This window comes from Phalaenopsis equestris, unplaced genomic scaffold (assembly GCF_001263595.1).
Source record: "Phalaenopsis equestris unplaced genomic scaffold, ASM126359v1 Scaffold227386, whole genome shotgun sequence".
In the NCBI taxonomy this organism is placed as follows: domain Eukaryota; kingdom Viridiplantae; phylum Streptophyta; class Magnoliopsida; order Asparagales; family Orchidaceae; genus Phalaenopsis; species Phalaenopsis equestris.
In genome coordinates, this window is record NW_018245376.1 from 39,894 (window position 1) to 45,340 (window position 5,447).

Genomic DNA, 5,447 nt, shown 5'->3' on the forward strand with positions numbered 1-5,447 from the left:
TTTTTTTTTTCTATTATTAGAAAATATCGAATTTTGTGCAAGCACGGAGCCCAAACAAAAATATGTGTTATTCCTAGCTAAAATCAACGTTCCGGCGCGACGATGCAGACTGTTTCGTCATCTGGAGTCATCCGGACAAATTTGTCAACGCATAAGCAACAAGCAAAGTCAAATACGACGCTTGCAGTGACGAGTCAAACATTGCACGCGTCACGGTGTCCACCTATGTCTTTCAAATTTCTATACGAGCTCAATTTGAGTTTCAATATGTCGGTCTTTCGATCGACTCAATCGAATGTTGAGGATCTGAAACCGTCTATATGTAACTGTAAGGAGCGAAGAAATGGCTTAAAATTCTAAGGGGTGTGGGTCACAGTCTAATCCTCTAAGAGAGTCAAAATAGGGAAATCTTAAGGCTAGATCTTAGGGTATCTAGAGAATGGAATACCTTAAAATGAGGTCAACAGAAAATTATAAGTTATATCATATATTCTACTAAACTGATGAAACGGATAATTAGTTTATCAATATACACAATCAAAGTTCTATAGAGCTCAGAAGAACTCAACCAAGCTTCAAGTATGAGATAAAATTAAGTAACCATATTTATTTTATTTTATTTTATTTCTATCTATAAAAGTTCCTTATCAATATATAGCCATTCATGGTTCTGGTACCAATTTGCTCCAGAATAAACTTGTAATAATTAAAATAAAATATTATTGCAATAATTAAAATAAAATTTTATAAATACCAAAATAACTTACAAACTGTAGGAGAGAAAATTTCCACTCGCACACTTAATACATATTATAATAAAAAATTGGACTTCCAACAAACCATACCCGCAATACATAATACTACTACTATATGTAGAGTTAATCAAACCAACAATCTGCAAAATTCTTAAGAATAATGCAATATCAGAAAAGTTACAAAAGCATAGTCATGAATGTTGGATAGAGGATATAGTGCACAGTACTTTTCAATTGGCCCTTTACTTTATATTAGTATTGGATTTGCATGTATTTTCTTTTGATAGCTTTTGGATCATGGATCATGGTAGGGTCCACCCACCACTAAATTTTATCTGTCTAATTGAGATTCATTTTCCGGAGGATTGTCATCTATAAACTTTCTCAATTATCAGATACATTGTTACTTTTAGAAAATTTTTCTTTAATTGCTGATGTAGTTTTTTAACCGTAAGATCTTCGTTAGCTTGTTTTTTAGCTAAACTTGATGTATTATTAAAATTACATTACTAATGGATATAAATTTTTTTCGATTCAAATGGTTGTCCATCATTTTACAAAATAATTTATGTATAAACCTTTACGGTTTAAATTGTTGTTTTGGAATGCAAGATTTCATGACCAAATTAAGGAATTTGACAATGAGTGAAAAATATAAATCTTATTGACAGTTTATTAAAATTTTGACTGGGATCTTAAAAAATTTTGGAGAAGATTCGACCCAATGGGAATAGGCAACTTTGACTTGAGGTGGTAGAAATTACGTTATTACACCACAATTGTCCCACCATTTATAAACCAATAGCGAATATCGTTGGATAGGATTTCAAGCATCATTACAAACAACCAGAAGTGTTTTTGTCTAGGAATAATAACTAGAAATACCGTGTGCATGGCTTGAATATAAGCCTAATAATTAAAAGAATTGGTTTTTCTGAATTGGGATTCGTGATGTTTTTATTCGATAGTTTTAATCTGATATGGAGTGAATCATCTTTCTTTATGATTATTTATTCTACGAATTGTGGTTTTACTATAAGCAATCGATTGGTTTTCTTCTTTATAATTGTGTTAGACTTCGACACATTTGAGGGAGATTAAGATAGCTTCGCACATATTTTGATCATAAAAATATTCTTGCAAAAAATGATCAGTACCAAGATAGCGTTCAAGGATTGCTCATGGTGACGTAAGAGGATAATCATCACCGTCGATGTCCAGAATATGAGAAACAATAACTTTACTGTAAATCGAAGATGCAGATTCAGATTCCAAAAGTTCAGAATAAGATTTAATAGGTGATTTATGTTCAGTAGAGGAAGAAGGTTGGGAAGGAGTGTTTGAATCTCCATAACGATATTTATTAAGATTTAGATGGAGAGGATATATACATATATGATAAAAATTTTTGCCACATTAAATTAATAAATATTAGTGATTGTGTTTATGTAATTTTAAAATTAGAGTTTCACAAATATAAAAATTCGAGTTAAAATAAAAGTGAATTAATTATTGATATATTCCATTAATCTTGAATAAATTCAAAATTAGATCGTGATTTGATGATAACATCATGTTATCATGCATGACCATATAAATGGTTCTGTAAGTCTCAACATTTTGCTTTGACGAAAAAATTGCATATGAACATATGTCTAAATAAAAAACTCATTGACTCGAACAATTTTAAGATATGGAAGCATGTATAACTTATTCAATGCAGTGCAACACTTCAACAATTTTAATTCAAGAGAGAGCTAACTAAATGTATTACAATTTCTATGTTATACACTTGAGCTAATTTTTTGCATAAATATGCCAAAGCTTTAGCAAGTGTTCTCAAATTACCAAAAGTTTTAATTTTTTCTTTGTCAGCGTAATACAGCTATAATGGGTAATGTTGATTATTTTTTGAAGACGTTTAGAAATTTAAATAGGAGTATGTGTACTAAAATACTTGCATGAATTGAAAGAAATTTCCAACAATCCATACGAAACAACAAATAATTGTAAAGATAGTCCGCACATCAAGCAATCCATAATACAAATGTTTGTACATCTCCACTATTGCAAACCTTACTTTTATAGATACTGGCTATCTATTAAAATTATTGTCGCAATACACAAACAGGCTGTCGTTGCTGGGGAAGCTATAGTGGCATGGTCGTGAGACGTCAAGAAACAATCGAGGCCTTTGTCACGATTGAATCGACATGATGACAAAAACCACTCCCAGGTGAGCGAGCAGCGATCAATTTAGTTTTCGGCCATACTTGGGAGGATGTGGTATGCATGAGAAATAAGTTGTTTGTAAGTTTAGAATAATTCTAATTTCACAGTGCATTCCTTTTACATCATACCAAACATCTAAGTCTTTAACATTCCTGTAATTTAATTAAAATAAACCACTAATACATCAAATAAAACAGCTTCTAAATGAACAATGGAATAACATAAAATGTCATGCCCTGAATTTGAAGCCCGACTAAATTTAGCTTAAACAGCAGGGACTCAATAAACAAATTTTATTTTAAATTGAGTAAATGAGCATTAGCAATATATATATATATATATATATATATATAATTTTTTATAACTTAATCAAATGGTTGTAAATTACAGAAGGAAAAAAAAAAAAAAAAAACAGGTAGAAAAAGGGTTAAGAAAATCTTAAGAATCTGATCAAAGAACTGGATTAGAAGAAACAGGACTGCTACCTTAATAATATAGGAGCATCTACATCCATTCCATAAATTTTTTGTATGAGTCCACGGTGCACATTCAGCTGGAATCAAACTTTGCTACTCAAGTTTTTCAATAACTGATAATTACATAAAATCATTATTTCATTGCAAAATTTGTTGGAAAATGTCGATTATGGGCAAAGATACAAAGCAAGCAGTTACACATTTGAATATTAGCTGAAGATGAGCAACAATTCCAACCATATTTGAATCACAGTAACACATAAGTATGACTTCAATCAGAAGTAAACAACATATCTTGGAATGAAACTATAATCAGCACAGTGCAACCATGACGAAAAACATGGCTGGAAAGGGGAATATGGCAGTGATCAGTAACATGACACCTCATCTCAATAAAATGTGCATATAGCAGCTGTTATTCCTGACTAATCTACATCCAATTCACATAATATTGAAGTTTTATAAACATTATATTAAAACTAAACGGAGATCTTGCAGCCTTATTGTGTATTGCATTAATGATCTTACAGCCTTATTGATATAAAAAGAATCTATGCTATACTACATAATTCTTAGCTAAAAAAGAAGCTAATTACACAATTATTAGTTCACAATTTCACCAGAACTGCAATCTTCAAATAAATTATTACATAAATACCACTCAATTCCTATGTATTTACATATGTAACACCTAAATTTTAATTTTTTACCAAGATTTACATACATACCAGTGAATTCCTATGTATTTACATATATAACACCTAAACTTCAATTTTTACATATATGCCAGGTGTATTTCACATTTTAAAGGTTAAAATAGAAATGTAAAAGAAGTTCAGGTGTTATATATGCAAATACATAGGAATTGGGTGGCATGTATGCAAATGCCCCAAAGAAAAATAGCAGCACCAACCGAAGAAAATTTTCTCTACTTATATTCATTGTCCTCATCTTAATTGGCCAATACTCTTCAGAGACTGACATTAAATATGTCAACCTGTAAGCAAATCAAAATAGCACCAGAGTCAACTGAAAACTCAAAACCATTGATATCCTTCCAACACTCAAATTCACAATCTAACGATCAAAAACCCCAAAACCAGAAAGAAATGAGGGAAATTTACTGAGCAAACAGTTCAAACGGGTAATATCAGCAACAACAACTTCCATGCCAAGAAGAGACTACAAAAGCTTCCATGCCAACACTCCCATAACGAACTCCAGGATATCAAACGGGTAATATCAAGAACCAAAAATAATGGCAGTATGTTCAGTCAATTCACTGAGCATACTATTCACTCCACCAAACTACAGAACAAATGAATTAAGCATAAGAGATTTGATGTGCCCAATCGTGATCATGGCGATTTGCACAGAATTATTAAATCCTTACATTGAGTTCGTATAAGACCTCAACTTTCACTGTTGAATCCAGTTCTTTTGAAGTTTAACTAAGCTATTATAGTTTAGCTAAATTCAAAATCAAGTTTTACACTCATGCCATCTCCCCTATGCTTCAATGAATGCAATGCAAAGTTACTAATACAGAGCAAAATCAAATTACTGAATTTCACGCCCAAATCTTTCATAGCACATAAAATAGTGTGGAAACGTACAAGAATAAGCAATTCCTGCATTTACATACATAACCCCTAAACTTTCAATTTTCACATTTGTGCCAGCCCATTTTTTTTATGAAAAGTTATACTTACTTTTTGCACATCCAATTTGTCCAAATGCTGAAATAATAACACAAAATGAGGATGAATCGCATTAGTTTATATGAAATAACACCTCAAAAACTTGCAACCAAAACATACCTTATGACCAAACATTCTGATGAAGCACAAGAGCAGGAATCTAAAAATATGAAGCACAAGCATTCAGATGTTATACTTCGTTAAGCACAAGGTAAAAAGATTACTCCGCATTACTTCCTTCAATGAAGCACAAGAGCAGGAATCTAAAAATAAAATAAAGGAAG